This window comes from Cynocephalus volans, chromosome 1, assembly GCF_027409185.1.
Source record: "Cynocephalus volans isolate mCynVol1 chromosome 1, mCynVol1.pri, whole genome shotgun sequence".
Taxonomy (NCBI): domain Eukaryota; kingdom Metazoa; phylum Chordata; class Mammalia; order Dermoptera; family Cynocephalidae; genus Cynocephalus; species Cynocephalus volans.
Window position 1 is genome coordinate 28601522 of NC_084460.1, and position 21890 is coordinate 28623411.

The 21890-nt window shown below is 42.8% G+C and overlaps 1 protein-coding gene across 1 annotated transcript in view; it reads left to right on the plus strand.

Annotated features, from left to right (window-relative positions):
- The first annotated feature begins 418 nt into the window (after window positions 1-418).
- The window catches only part of KIF3B (kinesin family member 3B), a 41202-nt gene continuing 19730 nt past the window's right edge, over window positions 419-21890 (plus strand). The window contains exon 1 of the mRNA XM_063096420.1: window positions 419-518. The gene's annotated coding sequence lies outside the window, so the exon portion shown is untranslated. The remainder of the gene's footprint in view (window positions 519-21890) is intronic.

Sequence of the window (21890 nt, forward strand, 5' to 3'; positions counted from 1 at the left end):
CTAAATCTTTGGTTTGAGTCAGTAGGTGGACCCTAAATGGGAGCCATTTGAGCAGCAATTTGAGACACAAGTCACATAACGGGTGTCAAAGGTCGCGTAGCCCGACCAAGGCAGTGTGTTCCATTTTACAGACCGGGAAACTGAGGTACGAGATACCAGCTCATGGAGTCAGGCCACATCGCACTCTCCTCTCGCCCTTTCGGTGGTGAAAAGACCGAGGTATGTTGGGCACCCACAGAGCGCCAGCACCGAGTCCGGCCCCACCCCGCAGGCTTTGCAGGGCTACCTCTCCCTGTTTGCCTCCCGAGTCTTAATAAAGTTATTGAAATTGACACCGGTTGCTAAGGAAGTGGGTCGCCGAGCCGGGTTGCTAAGGAAGTGAGCGGCCACAGTCTCTCCCCATCCGGGGCAGCGGGGAATGGCAGATCCCGGGTTTCGACGCCGTTGCAGCCGTTGCCGCCGTTGTCGCCCTTGCCGCTGCCGCCGCGGCCGCCGCCCGCTTTCGGCTCCGGCCGCAGGTGAGTCGGGAGGGGCCCGGGCGGCCGCAGGTGAGTCGGGAGGGGCCCGGGCGCCCGCGGGGCAGGGCCAATCCCTCCCGCCGCCTGCGATTTTCCCAACGGCCGGCGCCGGCGTCGCGCCTGGCTTTACTGCCCGGCGAGTTGGAGCATCCTCTGCCCTGCCTCCTGGGCATCCTCCTGCAGTTCGGGCGGCCTCGCCCCTCTTCTGGGCAGGGCCGCAGCCCGACCCCCAGACACAGACGCCCGGGGTCGGGGTTAACTTGGTGTGGGGGGGTCTAAGGCCATGTTCAGGTCGTCAGCTTGGGAGGGAGGCAGGGAAGCTTGAGCCTGGGGTCCAAACCTCGGCGCTGTCCCTGGCTAGTTGTGTGACCTTGGGCAAGTCTCTTTTCCTGTCTGGCCTCAGTTGGCCTGTTTGTCCAATGGAGACCTCACACTTGCTGCTCACAGTGATTAAGATGATGAGACATGTATGTGAAAGTGCCTTAAATGGGGAGAGAGATACTTCTTAGGGCCCCCTACATCAGGGCTGAGAGTCCAATTTGAACTCCGAGTGTCTGAGTTTGAGACTCTGCATCTCCACTTAGTAACTGTGTGGCCTTGGGCAAGTTAATCTCTTTGAGCTTTCTTTTTCTTATCCCTAAAATGGGATAATCTGTAAAACGGACTACCTTGGGAATCCAGTGAGACAGGGTATGTCGAGTAACTCGGCACATAGTAAGTGCTCAACAAGCTATGAGGCTTCTGGGGTGGGATGGGCAAGGCTTTCATGAGGAGATGACTTTGGGACAGGAGGATTTAGGTGTGTAGAGCACCAGCTCATTCGGGTATTCCTACCACTGTTGACATCCCCTCACTCCCAGTTTTACTTCTTCATTTTGCTCATAGCAAAGGAGTGGTAGACTTATGCAAGTAGCCCAGGTGAGCGAAACCCTGAAGTCAAGTCCTTGTAGATGCCTGGGGTTATGGTCTTATTTTCTACTTGGGCTTTATTGACCCTTCCAGAAGAAAAAGGGCATCTTTATGTCTTTTGGGAATTGCTTAAAGCAATAATAACTATTTACAAGTATATGATTAAGAGGCACTTTTCAGGTATATTATCTCATTTAATTTTTTTTTTTTTGAAGTGGATAGGTACTTTATTTTATTTTTATTGGTTATGCATATTCATGGGCTACAAAACTGACCGTCGCCACTTGGGCCCAAGTTGTGATGGTCAGATCAGTTCTATCGGCATGCCCATTACCACAAGTTGTGATTATTCCCTGTGTCCCCCACCCAATTAATCCCCGTTTTCCCTCCCCCCAACAACCCTAGGTATTCTCTCTCCCTCTCCAAGTCCCAACACACCACTGTGGTCTTTCTTTCCTTCCATCTTTCTCTCTTAGCTCCCACTTATGAGTGAGGACATGTGGTATTTTTCCCTCTGTGCCTGGCTTATTTCACTCAACATAATTTTCTCCAAGCTCATTCATTTTGCTGCAAATGGCAGAATTTCATTCTTTTTTATGACAGAGTAGCATTCCATGGTATGTATATAGAGCATTTTCCTTACCCAGTCATCCATTGAGGGACATTTAGGTTGGCTCCTCATTTATTCTTTACGTAGACTTTGGTAGGTAGCTGGTGATGTCATCTTCATTTTGCAGATGAGGAGACTGAGGTTCAGAAAAGTGAATGACTTGCCTAAGAATCTTATACCTACTAAGTGAGGAGTTGGATATGTCTCCAGGTAAATCCTGTGTTGTATCTCCCATACCCTGCTGTCTAATTTCTCAACAGTAGCTGTTACAAGGCCACAAGAGTATTCTTTTGTTACTTCTAACTGCTATGGCTAGAGGCTTTTCTTTCAATGGCAGGGAAACTGAGATCTCACATAAAGCTTCATTTAAATAGATATGATCCAAAGTGTGGATCTCCAAAAAGAGCTGGAATGTTTAAAGGGAGTGGTTTCTCTGTCCCTCAGTCTTCTCCTTTTTAAAATGAAGGGAATAGGCTAGATGATACTGAAGGCCCTTTCAGTGCTGCTGTGCAATTCTGATTGCAAGCTAGTGGTTAAAAGCACTGAATCAGGCTTCCTGGGTTAAAATCTTGGCTCTGCCCCTTTACACTGTATGCCTTTGAGCAATTTACTTCTTTGTGCTGCAGTTTCCTCACTGTAAAATGGGGATAATAGTAGGACTTACCATGTATGACTGTTGTGAGCATTTATTTGAACCTCATACAGGTTCTCTGTATGGTGCCTAATGGTTTACAAAAATGCTTAAACATGCTTCATTCATTTGGTCTTACCAATGACCCTGCAAGAAAGGGAAGGTGCAGATTAAGATCCCTGTTTTACCTGAGGTAAGAGAAGCCATGCTGCTAGTAACGGCCCATATCACGTTGTAATCCAGGTCTTCTGATTCTAAGTTCAGTGCTTTTGCTACTATGCTCCCTTGGTTTCATTCATTCAACATTTGAGCAAATAAGTATGCATCAGCCCTGTTGTAGCCTGGTAGATGAGGTCCTTGCTCTTTGGCAGCTTACATTCTAGTGGCAGCAGACAGGAAAATAAACCAATAAATGGGGTAATTTGCATAGGAATAAGTGCTGTGAAAACAATAAAACAGTGATATCACAGAGAGTAACTACTCAGGCGATTGGGGGTTCTGCTACTTTAATTGGGTAGTCAGAGAAGGCCTCACTAAGGCAGTGACATTTTTGCTGAGATTTGCTTCCAGGAAGAGGCCAATCATTTGAAGATGTGGCAGAGGAATAGCAAGGGTAAAGGCTCTGAGGTGGAAACAAGCTTGGTAAATTCCAGGAACCTCAAGAAGGCTCAGAGTGGCTGGAGCAGGTGAGTTGGGGATGGGGGAGTCTCAGATCATGTCAGGCCTTGTGGGCTAGAGTAAGGAATTGGGATTGTATTCTAAAAGCAACAGAAACCATTGAAGGCTTTTTTTTTTTTTTTTTTTAATAAAATAGGTTTATTTGGCTCACAATTCTGGGACAGCTGCATCTGGAGTGGGCCTTAGGCTGCTTCTACTTATGGCTGGAGGAAAGTGGCAAGGTAGCAGTTTCAGAGGCTGGGAAGTCCAAAGTCCAGGGAACACATCTGGTGAGGGCCTTATTGGTGGTGATGCTACTCATTGATGCAGGTGTCACATGGTGGATGGCTTGAGCAGAGAGAGAGCCATTAAGGCATGATCTTTTTTTTTTTCTTTTAAATCTGGTTTCTATGTGGCCAATGAATTTTAGAGGGCATAAGAGTGGCAGTCAGGAGACTAATTAGGAGGTTAGGTGAGAGATGATCGTGGCTTTCTCAGGTGGTGGCAGTGAAGATGGCAAAAGAGGATGGATTGTGGGTATGTTTTGGAGGTAGAAACAGCAGGATGGGGGGCAATGGGGAGTGAGAGGAATTAAGGCTGACTCCTGGGTTTTTGGCCTGAGCAATTAGGTAGATGTTGGAGGAGCCATCTGCCTCTAAAATGGTGAGAGGACTTTTTGGCACAATGCCCTGTGAGGAAGAATTAGCTATGGTTCACTCTGAACCCCTTGGAGGAGAAGCACAAGATAGAAACTTCATACTTTATAGTCTGTGAGAAGGAAATCCCAGATTGTGCTGAAGGAAGACAGCCAGGTGTACTTGATTGAAGCATCCCCATCTATAAACCCTGCTTTTCTCTCAGCCTGGTTCTTTGCCAGCTTTTGGAGTGGCAGGTGTGGGCTTGGCCAGGGCAGTGCCCATCTGTCTCGTGCTATGGGTATTACTGTCCTAACCCAGGATCTTGGCTGATGAAGGCTGGAAGGAGGCTAGCCAGCTCTGGGAGAGAGAGTAGAATCACTCGTGATATTCGTTCTCCACACCTCAAATGGTTACACTCTCTGCCAAAGTGGTTCTTTCCTGGCCACCGAATGGCCGTTCTGAAGTCTCAGAGCTTTTGACTTAGGAATCCCTTGAAAAACTGTTGGGTTCTGCTAGAATTCCTAGGGGATCCTGGAATGGAGTATCTTTTCTGAGCAAGGGAATTCAAGGCTTGTTTTCATATATTCCAGTAATAGCACTTGTAAATTTGGGCATGACAATGTTGTCGATTTCATATTGTGAATAGTAAGAATAATTACCAATACCACTTGCATAGCTTTATTTGCAGTTTAGAATGCTCTTTCCTGTGTGTTCTCATTTACTAATTTTAGTCACTTGATATCATGTGGAATATGTATGAGTATTATCCCCAGTTTACAGATGAAATCATTGAGATGCAGAGAAGTCATTCATTTTTGTCAGTAGTATTAAGCACTTGCTGGGTGCTGGATTAGGAAGATCCTTGCTGCTCAAATTGTGTTCTGTGTGACAGAGGTACTTATGTACCTGGGAGCTTGTTAGAAATGCAGAATCTAAGCCTAGATATAATAAACCAGAGTCTGTATTTTACCAAGGTCCCCAGGTGTTTGCTGTGCCCATTAAAGTTTGAGATGCACGCATCTAGGTAATCAGTAGCTAAACTAAGACTTGCCAATGATAATCACAATGAAAGTAATAGTAATAACTAACATTTACTGAGCCAACCACTGTTCTAAGCACTTTACATAGGTTGTCTCATTTAGTCCTCACAGCAACCCTGTAACACAGGTACTAATATTTATCCCACTTACCAGAAGGGGAAAGGAGAGGCACAGAAAAGTCAAATAACTTCCCCACATCTGCTAACTCCAAGACCATTGCTCTTTCTCCCATTCACTCTCGTTCATCTGTTTTTCAGGTGGGCAGTGACCATATCCCTGATGTCTTGTCAAAGGCCTTTCACTTCCATACCTGGGTAACTAATTTTAAATGCTGATGAAAAAAGTGACTTCAAAGAATGTTTGAGGAAATCAAGGGAAAAACCCTTCAGCTATTTTTGCATAACAATAGGTGTCAATTACTTGACTTATAAGGCCACAGAAAGATATCCAAATTAGTGATAGACCACTAAGTGTGAGAGGAAGCCTAACTCCAGGGCTGAAACAGCTGAAACAGGTAGGAACTGTGAGCTTCTGTGTAGTGAGTCATTTAGCCCTAACCTGTTTCTTCATTCTGGTGATATCTATACCCAGTGAGAACAGGGTGGCTAACTAAAGTCATATAACACCTGCCAACTAATTGTAAAAGATTCAGTTTTCCGTCTCTGCCCTATGGGCTCATTATTTTCCTTTTACTGTCTCCTATCTTCCCAAAGTCTTAGATTTCTTGGTCAAGGCCTGTGCCATCACAAGAAATTCTGGTGTGAAAAGGCAGTGGGACCTGGGTGGAGGCAGGATTCTAATAGCAATTCTGCCACTTGCTTTGTGACCTGAGGCAAGTAACTCAACCTTTGGACCTCAGCCTGGCCTTCCATCCTGCCCAAAAGACTGAGCCTTGAGTTGGGTGATACTGTCTTCTACTTTGGTGACTTCATGCTGGGCTTTCTCCCAGACCTTCTGGGTGTGGTTCTCAGAGCACATTTCTTGGCAGTTGGAGAGCATTACAGTCAGTTCATCTTATCAGCGTCACACATCTGCACTGCAGCTTGGGATATTCATGCTTAAGGCACAGTTAATCATGGTGACACATCGCGTGTCCTCATTTTGTCACACTGATTGCGGACATTGAGCTTTTCACATACAGGCAGATCTATCTTTAGTATACTGATTTATTTAAATCATAATTTGCATTAGAGAGCAAGCCAGTGATAATCATGGTAGGTGTGGTTTTATTTTTAGAGATTTTGACAAGGTATTTGCAGCACTTGCATTTTCTCATACTTGAACATAGTGTGTAAATGGGAGTGGGTTTAAGTGAAATAGAAATTGTTATAGATTACTGAGAGTTTGGGACTTAACACACTGTTACCCACACTGGGGTACTTCATATCACCTTCAGCAATGGTTTCAGGAAGGGCTTGATTGGACTTTTGTGTGTGACATAAATTAAACAGAAATTAAAAGCTCATAGCATAATCTCCAGCAGCTTAGTGGATTGCAGTAATCATTACTTTATAATGCATTTCAAGAACCTAAGCAAAAAATCTAGCTGGTAAATCATAAAAGATTCCATCCAGGGAAGATAAAATGTCAACTCAGGTTACTTAAGATAACCACAAGAAGATAGTCCTTGGTGGAAATAGTTACTGGTTTTGCAAGATCTGCAATAATGAGTTAGATTCTACCCTAAGAAATATATAGTGTTTTCCCTTTAGTTCTTTAACTGTCAGCCTTTTTTAAAAAATAGAATTGTGGGAGAGGAGGGGTTAGGGAGACACTGGTTAATGGACACAAAGAATGAGTATGTTTTGTAATGACGAATATGCCAGTTATCCTCATTTGATCATCACATATTGTACACAAAAACTGATAGTCAACTCTGTGCTCATAAATTTGTATAATCAATTGTTTAAATAAAAAAATAATAAAATACGTATGTAAAAAAAAAAGAAGTGTTTTTCTGATTCTAAAAATAAATAAATAAATTTTTATTGAGGAAGATCCTGAAAATATTAAGGTAAATAAGATTCACCTTAAGTCCCACCACTCAGAAGTAACCTCTCAACATTTTACTGTTCATATGCAAATATATACCCAAATACATTTCATCTCATTGATAAATATAGTTCTTACCTATTTCCCCCATTGTTGTCAGTTAGGCTATTTTCAATATTTAAATATTATAGATAATGCTATAGAGAACATCTGAATGATTATCTTTGTGTAAACCTTTGTCTATGTTTCTGATTTATTTTGATCTATTTCTTTAAATAGATCCTTTGATTGTTAAAAATTTTAATTATAAAGGAAGCCCCCTTAAATAATGTTTTTAACAAAGCAGTGTCTAACTAAAGCTGAAAAGACAGACATTATTACAATTGGGGGTCGGGGGGTTACCCATGATAATGGTATCCTAACTGCAGTTTTTAACTCATTTTTCCCCTTGCAGAAACATTTTCAGATAGATGTATTCAAAGTGTACTTCTCATTTTATATTTGGAAATGTTCATTCTTTCATGACCGTTTTTCCATGTTTCTGTGTTTAATAGTTAAACTTTTCTTGGCATTGGGCATTTAAGTTGTTTCGACTTTTTAGTAATCACTATAATGCTGTAGGGAACATTAACATCTCTCTCAGCTACATAAAAAAAAAATTCTAAATAGGTGGTTTGTGAAAAGTTAGAACTTTAAAAAACTCTAAAGGAGAACTGTACATTTTCCTTCTTAGTATCCTCTGAAAGTATCTTTTTTTAAAAGAAAGCAGCTTCACTGAGATAGAATTCACGTAATATAAAGTGTCTTTTAATAGTTTTTCTCAACTTCCAGTCAAGATGGCAGAATAGACGGTCCCCAGTGTCACTTTTGCCCACAAATCAACCAATTTACAACTATAAAAAAGCAACAACAGCCAAGCTGGGGCTGCTGGAGCTCAGGGGAAGAGGAGAGACCTATAGAGTGCATGAAGGTGGGAGAAGTCACGATGAGAGAAAGAAAAAAACCACTCTGACCTAGATGCACCTGGCTGCATCTAGGCTGGAGCTGCTGAGTGCCCGGAGCAGGAGAAGGCAAAAACTGCAGCTATGCTCTTCGGATGAAGTTGCTTGGAGGCAGCAGGGGAGAAGTGGGCCTTGGTGGCCCCCAGGCCAGCAAGACCACTAATAGGGTTCACGTGGACCCACACAGGAGCAAGGAGCCACAACAACTGAAAAAAAGGAGCCACTCAGAAGCTGGTGAGTCATCACAAGGGACCGGTGCACACCTGTCCCATGGGAAGTGTTTGGAGCACGGGTGGTGGGGGAGACAGGCCCACCAGGAGAACACTGGGGCACAACAAGGACAGCTGATCTGCCCCACAATCAACGTAGGACCACTCAGAGGAGACTGGCCAGGAATATAGAATTGCAAGGGGTGCAGTTTGATGAAAAGACTCAGGCCCAGACTAGTGTTTCTACACAACCTGGGTGCACCAGATTTCACTAGAACTGGAAATACCTATAAAGTCAACCATTAAAACCTGAGCTGCCCAAAAAGCCTTCCCTAGGGAATCAGCAGCAAAGCAGCAATTTAGCTCAAGCACTGGTCCCCACAGGAAGTTCCCTCATTTCAGAAGTAAGCAAAGGACACCAAATTAGTTCCAGCGCAGAGTGGTGGGAATGCAAAGCAACACAGAACTGAAAGAAAAAAAAAGTACCCACAACCAGAGACAAAGTTTGATATTAACTAGTAAAGATCTCATTTCACCAAAGAACACCTATAACACCTAGAAGGACCAGAAGTCCCCTGGGCTACCAAGCCAGAAAGTGGGGAGGGCCAGGGACCTCAGCCATGCCCCCCGACACTTGCGACCAGTCCTGAGGGTGGGGGCTGACTCAGCCACACCACCCCAACAAGCATAACCACCCCAATGACAACCACTGAGTTGCTGCAGGAAGCACCCTGGGCTCTCCTGAGCTGGGGCAGTGGGGGGCTGAGGGCCTTGGCCATGCACCCCCCCACACCCACAGCCGGCCGGCAATGACCACCAAGCCACAGCAAGAAGGGCCTCGTGTTTGCAAGCTAGAGTGGTGGGAGACGAGGGCTTTTGCCACACCCCACTGACATCTGCACCCAGCCAGGCAGTGACCAAACCACTGCTGGAAGCCCCCTGGTCTCCCCTGTGGGAATGTGGGGGGTGCCACAGACCTCAATCCCACCCCTCCTTCTTCCTCCTTCCATCACATTTCCTTCCCTTTTCCCCTCTTCCTCTTCCTCCCAACTGCTCTGCAACATCATAGAATGTAAAAAAATAATATTAATAAAATAAAATTTTTTAAAAAAATAGTTTTTCTCACCTTTCTTTGCTGCTTCTCCTTAATCCATTTTTCTTTCTGATTCAGAATTTCCTGTGAGTAAGATCCAGAACATGGGCTTTTGGCATTTAAACCCTTCATTGTGTGAATAGGCTGTTTGTTGGCAGTATTAACCAGAAATATTGCATGTACATTATTGGTTTTGTGCACTTTGTGAGCTACAAGAGCAAGCACGTCATTATGGAATAGAACAGTGAACCAAGACAGCTCTGATGGACTTTTGGAGAGGAATTTTAAAAAAATATTTAACTCATCATATTACTGAAATAAATTCTATGATTTATAGGAAATTCTGTTTGATTGACTTTGGGAACTGTTTCCTATAAAGGTAGCATATGTAGGTATGAGTCACCAGGGGTCTTGATAAAATGTGGTTCTGATTCAGGGGGTATGTGTGGGGGTCTTATATTCTGCAGAGCTGAACGAGGTGGAACAGGAGAAGACAACTGTACGTGACACTCAAACACAATATCTCAGTTATGTTGAATGCCATGGTGAGAGTTATTCTCTTTTAAACTCTTTTTTGGTTTTTCTGACTATGTCAAGGAGAATGTTTGGTGCCAGTCTGTTTCTTAACACCTGCTAAGCTCCCTTTGTCACCAAGAGAGATCAAGCCTCAGGCCTTAGGTAAAAAAGCTACAGTAGATAGCTAGAATTTAATAACATTGTTGTGTGTACTTATATTTATTTTCAGTTACCTTCTATTGATGACATGTGATACTAATTTTCCATTCATGGTAGTGATGTAAAGTTTCTTTCTAAAATAAATTTGTATTAACAGAAAGCAGATTTAAAGAAAAGCCTTAAGTAAATAATAGTACAGGTGATGCATGAACATGGCAAAAATTGTGAAGGGACAATCAGATGACAGACATTTAGGACATGCTAGTGTGAAAAAAGGCCATGGACTTTGGAGCCAGGTAGAACTGGTTTCTGCTTGTGTTGCCACTTTTTAACTCAGTGTGCCACGTTACTTTCCTGGCCAAGTCTTGGGTTTTTCCTCCTGTAAATTGGGTCAGAGCAGAAAGTACTTCCTGTGGGCCAGGGACTTGATGCTTGTCCTCATCTAATCCTTACACAGCCCCAAGGAATAGGGTATTAGTTTTACTTCCATTTTACAGGTGAGGAAATAGGCTCAGAGGGATGAAGGAACTTGCACAGAGTCCCAGAGCTAGGAATGGTAGAGCCAGGTTTCAATTCCAGGTGTGTCTAAATCTTTTTTTTTTTTTTTTTTTTTTGCCATTTAGGCCATTTTCCCCTTGCAAATACAGATTTTGCTATGGGTCTCTACCTAACTGAATGGCAGTTTGATTAAAATGAAAAGCCATCAAGCACACCCATGTTTACTGTAGCATTATATAGCCAAGAGGTGGAAGTGGCCCAGATGTTCACTGGCAGGTGGATGGATAAAGAGAAGGTGTTACAAAAAATGAATAAAGCAAAAAGACCAAAAAAAGAAAAAAGAAAAGGTGGTCTAGGGCTGGCCATTTAGTTCAGTTGGTTAGAGCATGGTGCTGATAACACCAAGGTCCAGGGTTTGATCCCTGTACCAGCCAGCTGCCAATAAAAAAAAGAAAAAGAAAATGTGGTATATGCATATAATGGAATATTATTCTGCTTTAAAAAGGAAGGAAATCTTGTCACATGCTACAACATGGATGAACCTTGAGGACATTCTGCTGAATGAAATAAGCCAGTTAAAAGGACAAATACTGTTATATGACTCTACTGATATGAGGTATCTCATTTAGGAGTTACCAGGGGCTGAGAGGAGGAGGAAATGGGGAGTTGTTAGGATATAAAGTTTCAGTTTTTGTTCTTTTTTCTTGGTGGCTGGCAAGTATGGAGATCTGAACCTTTGACCTTGGTGTTATCAGCACCATGCTCTCCCAAGTGAGCCACTGGCCAGCCCCTTAAAATTTCAGTTTTTACAAGATAAGAAAGGTCTAGAGATCTATTACACAACAATGAATATATTTAACACTAGTGAACTGTACACTTAAAAGTTTTATATTATCTTTTTTTTTTTTTAACCATAATTTTAACAAATCTAAAGCCGTTGGTCAGAGGGTGATTTTTTTTTATTTGAAAAATCTCAAGCATACATTAAAGTAGAATAATATAATAAACCATTACCCAGCTCCTGCAGTTATCAGCACGTGGCAATTCTGTTTCACCTATAACCTCCCATCCACCCCACCCATAATTATTTTGAAACAGACCCCAGACAGCATATAACTTTATCTGAAAATACTTTTGTTTATCTCTAAAAGATAAGAAACTTTTAGGGCCGGCCTGTGGCTCACTCAGGAGAGTACAGTGCTGATAACACCAAGGCCCCGGGTTCGGATCCCATATAGGGATGGCCGGTTGGCTCACTGGGTAAGCATGGTGCTGACAACACCAAGTCAAGGTTAAGATCCCCTTACCCGTCATCTTTTAAATAAATAAATAAATAAATAAAAGATAAGAACCTTTAAAAAAAAATACCATTTTCACACCTGAAAAAGTAACAATAATTCCTTAACGTCATATCATATCCAATATTCAAATTTCCTTGATTGTCTTATACATTTTTTAGCAGTTGGTTTGTTTGAATCAAGATCCAACAAAGGGCCCCAGACTGGCCAGTTAGCTCCGTTGGTTAGAGCATGGTACTGATAACACCAAGGTCCCGGGTTCAATCCCTGTACTGGCCAGCTACCAAAAACAAACAAAAAAGGGCCCCAGACTACAGCCACCATGTTGCATTTGGTTGACTAAGTTTCTTAAGTCAGGGTATAAATTTTTAGCAGAGAAATAACTTCATTTCTTTCCTGGATTAGTACATAGAATGAGAAGTTCCTGGCAGGAAGTTTCTTCCAGCTTCATAGTTTAGTGGTGGTTCAAAGCATGGCTCTGTATGTCAGGGTCGAGTGGGGAATGGGGTAAATTGTCAGTGGGAGGATAAATGTACAGCCTGGGGAAGGGGCAAGATAGTGCCTGCTGTCAAAAAGGAAGATGCACAGTGTTTTTACTTGTAGGAATGGATCCCACCAGTTACTCCCACCTGTCCTAAAGGTATGTGTACAGGACAGTCACTGCAGCATTGTCTATAGTAGCAAAAGACCAGGAACAATCAGAAGGTCCCTCAGAAGGGGACTGATCAAGTAAACCTCAAGATGACCATTGCATTTAAAAGGTGTGTGTGTGTGTTGGGGGTGTGTGTGTGTGTTCCTAAAAGATCTATAAAGTAAGATGTAGGATGTAGAATGGTATATAGTATACTTCCACTTGACTTTTTAAAACATTTTCTTAAAAAGGTGGGGGAGCAATATAGATACATTGTTTGCATATGCATCAAATGTCTCCCAGGGGTAGGGGAAGATTTGTTTACTGTATACTCCTCTGTACAGCTTGAATTCTTTTAATCTGTGCATATATTGATACACGTGTGTATGCATATATGTATGTGTGTGTGTATTTTTAAAACGTGAGTTTATTTGTGGGGTTTTGGGGTTTTTTTTGGCTGTTAACTGGTATGGGGATCCAGACCCTTGGCCTTGGTGTTGTACCGCTGTGCTCTAACTGAGCTAACTGGCCAGCTCTATTTGTGGGTTTTTAAACAAGACAAACCTAGTTTTGAATCCTGACTGTTCCACTTAATTGCTGTGTGACCGTGGGCAAATTGATTTCTCTGAGCCTCTGATCCTTATTTTTTAAGTGGGGCTAATGTAGGGCTGGCTGGTTAGCTCAGTTAGTTGGAGGGTGTTGTTGACAACACCAAGGTCAAGGGTTTGGGTCCCCATACCAGCCAGCCGCCAAAACAACAAATAAAATAAAATGGGGCTTAATGCCTGCCTTCCCCCTGAGGTGATTTTGTGGATTAAAAGAGGAATACACATTAAGCTCTTGAACACTATGAGTTGTGACTATTGAATAGAATAAAATCCCAGACCAACATCGATTCTGAATGGGAAGTGTCCTATAGATTTGAATATATTTTTATGAATGTATAATTGAATACAAAAAAGAGTTTCTGTCCCTCTTTTTCCCCTTGTAGATAAATTCGTTCTTTGTTCGTGTCATCAAATGACAGGGAATGCATGGTGCCAACTTGAATTCAAGGCAGACATTTATTGTTCACGTTACTTGTCTGTGACCTTTAGGGTTTATTTCCAGAGAACTAGTCTGTCTTCTTGAGACACTTAAGCTGAGATCAAAGTGCTAGACTTTTTCCTAAAGAAAACGTGGCATTATTGCTTTCCCCCACCTTAATTATAAAAAGCAAAATACACATACCCATCAAAAAGTCCAAAGAAAGTAAAATAATCACTTGTAAGCATACCACCCAGTGATCAATATTGCTTGCACTTCCTGAATTTTTATTACGCACCTTGTGCCAGGTTGAGCATTTAACATTTTGGGGGTTTGTTTTTGTATTTGCGCTGGCCAGGACAGGGGTCCAAACCCTTAGGTCTTGATGTTATCAGCACCACACTCTACTGAGTGAGCTAACCAACCAGCCCCTGAATTTAACATTTATTAGCTTACTTAATCCTTAGACCAGTTTTTTAAGGTAGGTGTTGTTATGAACCCTTGTAAAACTAGGGCTAATGTTGGAATCCTGCTGACTATGCCAGTTGTCAAGCTATACAACTATGCCAGTTGTTGAGTAAGGCAAATCATAACTAAAGCCAAAATCTTTCGCTATTTTAGTTACAACCTATTGTACAGACTGGGTCACCAGACCCCTCACATGCCAGGCTTGGTCCCCAGACCCATCACAGGCAGGTCCATGCTAGGTAATTGGGAAAGATTCCGGGAGCTGTTGGCAGATGACACGAGCTCAGTCCTCAGCAATGGCAGCAGAAGCTTACAGGTCTGGTGGTGGCAGCAGCCTCATGGAGGGTTCCAGGGACACTGGTAGCAACAGCTGGCAGCAACAGCCTCCAGCAGCAGTAGCGGCCTCCTCAGGGGCATCCCGGTGTTGGGGGGGCACTGTGGATCAGAGCCACTCATCCTTTGTACTTAAGTCCATAACCCAGGACCTCTGGGTACACATGTGCAATTGCATTAGACAATAACCAAGGAACACCTGGATGCACGTGCATATTTACATCAAATACTTGGCAAGATTCTGAACATCTGAGAGGCCCTGACTGTTTTCCTATATTTTCCCAACAATCCACCCCATCAGGGTCCCTCACTGTACAATGTACACGTCAGAATCTTCCGCAATGTTCCCTTAGTGAGGATAGACGACCATTACATTCACATATTACACATTCCATCCCAGTCCCAAAAGTCTTTAGCTTATTGCAGCACCAACTCAAAAGTCCAAAGTCTCATCTGAGACTAAAGGCAAAACTCCTTTCAGCTGTGAACCTGTAACGAGTCAAAAACAAATTTATGTACTTCCAAGATATAGTGGGACAGACACTGGGTACACGTTCCCGTTCCAAAAGGGAGGAATAGACAAGAAAAACAGGTTTCAAATCCAAAACCCAAACATGGTAAATGTTAAGCACACTGGGGCATTTGGGCCACTAAAGCATTAGGCAACCTTGCTCCTACAGCTCCACCAAGTGCATCCCATTGAGCTGCCGCGGTGCCTGCGGCTTTTCCAGGCCGCCACTGCTCACTGCCCGCAGCCCCACAGTTCTGGGCTCCTGGTGTTAGTCCTGCCATCCTGGCTCCACTAGACATTTCCCCAGTGGGGGCTCTGACCCCACTTTTCTGCTTCACATTGCTCCGTAGAGGACCTCTGCAGCAGCTCCACCCCTGCAGCAAGTCTCTGAGTCCCCCAGCTTTTTCATACACCTTCCGAAATCTGGGTGGAGGCTGCCATGCCTCCTTTGCCCTCACATTCTGCTGGCCTGTAAACTTAACACAATGTGAATGCCACCAAGGTTTCTGGCTTGTGCTCTCCAGAGCTCCTGCACAACCCACACTTGGGGCTGCCGGAGCAGGGTTGCTCCAGCCAGAGCGGCTGGGATACAAGGAGCAGTTTCCTGAGGGCAGCAGTGCCCTGGGTCTGTCCTCCAGAGAGACTCAGTTCTCCTACACCTCAGTGTCTATGATGGGAGGGTGCTCCTCCAAACTTCTGAAATGCCCTCAGGGCTCTGCTTCCATTGTCTTGGTCATTTGCATCTAGCCATCCCATCCCCAGCTCTTGAATCACTTGAATCAACTTGGCTTGCACTGGCTATTTACTCAGTCTTGGGCAGTTCTGCAGTGTTTGCCCACACAGTTCGAACAGCTGCATTCACCCAGTCCATGAAGGAGTGGCTGCCCTGCACCTGTGCATATCTGCAGCTATTCTGTTACTGCTGCCACAGAGACAGGCATGTGGTAACAGAGACTAACTTTTATACCTTTTCACCAGGTGAAAACATACTTGAAATTCTGCAGGGGCGCCCGTCCTTGGGTCATCTGCCCATCTGCATGTGGCACTCTTTTCTTGGGTTCATATGGCACCCGTCGAGCCATTGGGTTTAAGTGGCACCCTTTGAGATATTTGCCTTCGGAAGAACACAACATGCGTTTACTACACCTTCCCTAGAGCACATTACACCATTCACCTTCTTGGGTTTAAGTGGCACCTGGTGAGCCATTTGCCTTTGGACAAATGCAACATGCATTTACTACATCGTCTCCAGATCACATTACACCATCCACCTCTAGGTCCCATAGCTGCAGCAGCCAGAGGCTCTCCCTGTTTCTGCTGCTTTACTGTTTCCCCAAGCCCACCAATTAGATCTGAGTATATGGGACATAGGTAGTGAATTGGGTCACCAGTGGGTTGTCTACTGGTTTGCCTGGTCCCATAGGCTTCTAGTGCTTCACTTTCTGATGAGCATGTCATCCCGGGAGATGCATAGTCTCCCCCAACTCACCGTCGGGTTCGTCATACGTCTTTGGTGTCAGAAGTAGGGATGACCTGTTGCAGTACTTCAGCCTCCAGGGCATGTATCTGAACTTCCAACCTGTCTGCTTTCTGCTGAAAGTCTCAGAGCTGTGACACTTCAGGGGTTTCTGGTCCATGTTGGTTTGCAGTACAGCGAACAACAGCCAGACCCTGTTCAACAGGAAAGCGGCCACCAGGCACCACATACCCAAAGGTAGCCACATTTCCTCCCCCTCCCAAGGGGCTTTCTGCTTCTTTACCTGCTTGGCATCCTACCCACGATACCAACTGCTGGGCTCTTCTACCTGCCCAGAATCCTGCCACGACTATGCAAATTGCTGGGCTCTTCTACCTTCCCGGAATCCTGCTATGACTACACAGATTGCTGGGCTTTTTTACCTCCCCCACATCCTACTATGACTATGCAAATTGCCAGGCTCTTTTACATGCCCGAAATCTTGCCACAACTACATCAATTGTAAAGCTAGGGATAATGTCAGAATCCTGCTGACTATGCCAGTTGTCAAGCTACACAACTATGCCAGTTGTTGAATAAGGCAAATCATAACTAAAGCCAAAATGTTTCGTTATTTTAATTATAAACCATTATACAGACTGGGTCCCCGGACCCCTCACATGCAGGTCCATGCTAGGTAATTGGGAAAGATCCTGGGAGCTGTTGGCAGATACACGAGCTTAGTCCTCAGCAACGGCAGCAGCAGCTTATAGGTTCATTAGCTTACAGGCCCGGCAGTGGTGGTGGCCTCACAGAGGGTCCTGGGACACTGGCAGCAACAGCCTCCAGCAGCAGTAGTGGCCTCCCCATGCCCCCCGCCCGGAGGCATCCTGGGGGGTGAGGGGCACTGTGGATCAGAGCCACTCATCCTTTATACTTAAATCCGTAACCCAGGACACCTGGGTGCACACGCGCAATTACGTTAAACAATAACCAAGGAACACCTGGGTGCATGTGCATATTTACATCAAATACTTGGCAAGATTCTGAACATTTGAGGGGTCCTGACCATTTTCCTATATTTTCCCAACAACTCTATTTTATAGAAAGTAGGACTTATGTAACTTTCTGAAGATTTTATAGCTAGGAAGTGGCAGAGCAGAAATTCAAACCCAGAGCTGTTGAACACTAAAGCTCATACTTTTAACAATGACTGTACACTGAGTCCCCCACATCTCTCTGCACATGATGTACACAGATAAACATAAATTGCATCATAGTAATTCTTCTGTTTAATGGAAGTTAATTCATCAATTAAAACATTTTTACTACCTTATGTTCATGGTGGTCAGCAAAAATGGGTAGATGAAAGGGAAAAATGAGTTTTAACACCTGGATATTAGTTTACTTAATTTCACAAAACTTTTTATCTCCTTTTTTTCCCCTTAGTTTTATTTTCTTGACTAGGTAATATATTCATATGATTCAACTCAAGAGGTATAAAGAGTTATACAGTGAAAAGTTTCCCTGATACTCTTGGCCCTTATCGAGCAGCTCTTTTAGGGAAAACTAATGTTGTTATCTGTTAACAATTGTTATCTGGCTCCTGTGTATCCCTCCAGATATATTTTATGCATCTATAAGCAAATATAGAATTATTCTCACAACACAAATACCATGTCCTTTTAGAAGTTCTTCAGGGCAGTGGTGTTATTGTTCAACTAGAGATGGATAATCTTGTTTTGAAAGTGTGAAACTACCATTGTGTAAGTGGCTATCATAGGAACCAGAGACTCAGCATTGGACTTGTTCTCTTGGTGGTGTTCAGGGATTGCAAACAAGGAGTCCTGATCCTTCAAAAACAATTAGAAACTATTGTGAAAGAGACTAGTGTTGATGGCGATGAGGTGGATATAGAGTAAGAACAGCTGCTTCTGCTGAGAGATGCTTGTGTAGGGAATTGGTTCTGGCTGGTTAACAGGGAGTCACTTTTGTCTTCTTGCTCAAGTGTGGCAGTCCTTTTCTGATGGCTCATGTGATCTATGGTTCAGGCTGCATTTCAGATACTCTTAAGGTCGTTCAACTCTGAGGTAGGTAGTTGGCAGGTGGTTGCCTGATCTGATCTTAGAGGACATTGCATTGGAATGCATTGATTAGAGACGCATTAATATGCACTCTGTGTGCCCGCAGATTGCTCCTCCTTGCAGGACTGTTCCTGGGGAATTGCCAAACCTTTTTTTCTCCCCCATTTGAAGATACCACATGCTCATTAAAGAGAATTTGGAAAATACAGTAATGTTGAAAGAGCAGAGGAAATCACCTGTAGTCCCATCTCCCAAAGTGGACCACTATTAATGTTTTGACGTATGTCTTATTTTTATACAACTGTGATTACATGCAGCCATTCAGTTTTGTAAACTGTTTTTTCCTTTATGATAAGCATTTTCCATGTCATTATAGAGCCTTGGTAAATGTCATTTAAAAAGATGGACTAGCATGGAAAGCCTTTCTTAATCAGATCATGTATACATGAATTTGGTCATAGAGATGACTACAGGACCATGCAGGAAGTATAAATTAGGGAAGCAAGCTGCGTGTGGAACAGGAGGGAGTGGGGGATGGAGAAGATTGGAGAGCCTAAGACCACCAGAAGGGCGCTGTTGCTCAGTTCCTATTGCTGCCACTCAGAGCAATGGCTGTTAGATATTCCCATTCTTCCAGAGAAGCAGAAAATCTTTTTTTTTTAATGTAATAATATAGGAAACGGCTAGAGTTGACAGTTGTTAACATTTTCTTTTATTTGCTTCCAAACCTCCTTCCCTCACTTTTGTTTTTTAAGATAAATGATAAAATATTACATATAAATTTGAAATATCCTTCCCATCTCTAGTCCCATTTTCCACACTTCCCATTGTCCAATGGATAGCCACTATCATAAATTGTTGTATATCTTCCTATTCCATTTTTTAATATTTATGCAAACATAAATGCAAATCCATGAGCTCCATATTGTTTTATAAGTTTCTAAGTGTAATTGTTACTCTGCAGTTTGCTTTTTCACTCAACCTGTTAATATCCTGTTAATAATATTTCTCCGTGTTAATATCTGTAACTAATTCAGGGGTTGCCAAACCTTTCTTTCTGTAAAAGGCCAGATAGTAAATATTTCAGGTTTTGTGGGCCCTACTGTCTCTGTTGTAACTACTCAACTCTATAGTTAATGAAGCAATAGATAATACATAAACAAAGGGGTATGTCTGTGTTCCTACAATACTTTATTTACAAAAACAGGCTGTCGGCCAAATTTGGATCATGGGTGATAGTTTGCTAACCCTTGCTCTAATTTATTCCTTTAACTACTGAATACTATATTGTCTATAATATAAATATACCATATTTTATCTTTCAGTTCTCCTATAAATGGATGTTAAGGTTGTTTCTGTTTTTTTTCTGCTATTATAACAATGCAGCAGGAAGCTTCCTTGTCCATGTTTCCTTGTGCACATGTGCAAAGGTTTTCACCAGCACATGAATGTAAATAGAAGTGGAATTGCTGAGGGTTTTTTCTTGATGTTTTTAAATACCAGGTGGACCAAGTAAAATGTTTCAGGTAGAATGTGACCGATTTGTGACTTCTGTCCTAGAATCTCTATTGGAAGCCAATAGTTACTAAGAATCCAATCCATACTTAGTTCTAGACTTTGAGGTGAGACTCCATGACAGCTAGAAAAGGTGAATCCAAACATGAAAGAGTTGGAGAATGGTCTGGAAGAGTGTGGCTGCCATGAGAAGTGTGCAACTGATTTCCTCAGCAGACAGAAGAGATGAGGATAGGGAAAGACTCAGTTTTTCATGTGTAATAGTCATTCAGTGGGTGTTAACATCGGATGACAAGTTCTAGCAGAAAAGGTATTCAGGAGGAAGGTGATGAGTTGCTGACCCATTGTTCCTTCTTTCCTGGCAATGCTGTGAGTTCCTTTAAAGATTTATCATTCTGTAATTAGACCCGCTAAAAGAATAAGGAATGTAATAAAGAAAGAATATCAGGGCATTCTTCCAAGAAAACTCTCTGCTTTGAGGAGGACACAGAACAAGATTTTAAGCCCTGGTGGCAGGAAATTAAATTAGTCCATCTTCCTGAAATAATATGTTAATAATACATGACTGGTTAGTCTAGCTTGATGAGTTCAGAAAAGAAATGGTGTCCTGTGTTCAGAGTTGAGGAGATTTAATTAAGGGGACTCATACTTTGGGAATTCCTTCCTTTTTAAAGATTTTTAAGATTCATGTAGGTCATTCTCATTTCTTTGTTTTTATCATTTTGGAGAGCTCAAAAAGTACATGGAGCTGTAACAGAGCAGCTGAACCTCAAGGTCAGCTTCCTGCAGGCTTTCCTTCTTTTTTTCTTTGTAACAGACTTGGAGTCACATTGTTTTGGTAGGTAAAAGTTGGACAGCTCTGCTTCCTTAGGAGTATGTAATGCAGAAGAATCAGTCCTTTCCATTGACCTGTCTCCCTGCCCCGCCCTTACATTTTCTCTTATGCTTTCAAGTCTAGGATCTTGTCTGGCTGTCCTGTGCACTGCAGCAGAGCCCTCCCCAGAGGAGGCTCAAGAGGCTGGGACATTCACTGTGTACCTAGACCAGCTTTGGCAGGCCTCTGTTGAAATGGAGGGAGAGACAGGCTGTAGCTTGGGGGACATTCTCCTTGAAATACAAAGGAGATGCAGTAATCTGCCCATTCTGACATGTGGTCTTTCTTTCCATCCAGCAAAATTCTAATAGCAGCTAGAAGGTGATGAATTAACCGAAGGGGCTGCCTTTTACGTAGTTTTCTTTAAATGGCTTGAGATTTAGTTCTTATTGAACATCAATCAAGTTAATCTGATGACTACAAATTGAACAATAGAAAGTCTTATTAAAGTGAAGTTTTAATACATAAAATTAGGGCTCACTTGTAATATCTGGAATGACCCCTTGACAAGGGTTTTGGATGAATCTGTATTATTATTATTTTTTTTTGTCCTTTTTTGTGACCGCGCTCAGCCAGTGAGCGCACCGGCCAGCCCTATATAGGATCCGAACCCGCGGGTGGCGCTCCCAGCGCCTCACTCTCCCGAGTGAGCCACGGGGGTCGGCCCTGTATTATTAATTTCAATCTAGCTTTGTATTAGTTTACAAAGTACTTCCACCTTTGTAAGCATCTCTTATGCTCACAATCATCCATAAGGAAGGAGAATTACCCCTATTTTCACAAATTTTACAGAAAATGAATTCAGAGAGGATAAGAGGTCTTCTGGTTCTTTATTCTAGACAATATTTTATTACGTGTAGCAACTAGAAAAAATACAAAAAAATAACTTTCCATGTTTCCACCTGCTTAGTAGCAGAATAATTTATGAAAGATTAATGGGGACCATGTTGACTCTATATTTAGTAACCTGCAGTATATATGCCCAGAGTGGCCCACCACTGCTTCACATTCTCCAACCCTTTTGTGTCATTGTCACAACTAAAAAGAATAATGTCACTATTCCAAATATCTATTAAAATTGAAAATGCCATATATCCTTTGATTCAGCAATTCTACTTCTAGGAATTTATCCTTACAGATATACATTCCCACACATGAAATGATTGTTTGTCCTAGTGTTTTAACAGCAAAATATCAGAAACAGCTGAAATGCATCTGTAGCA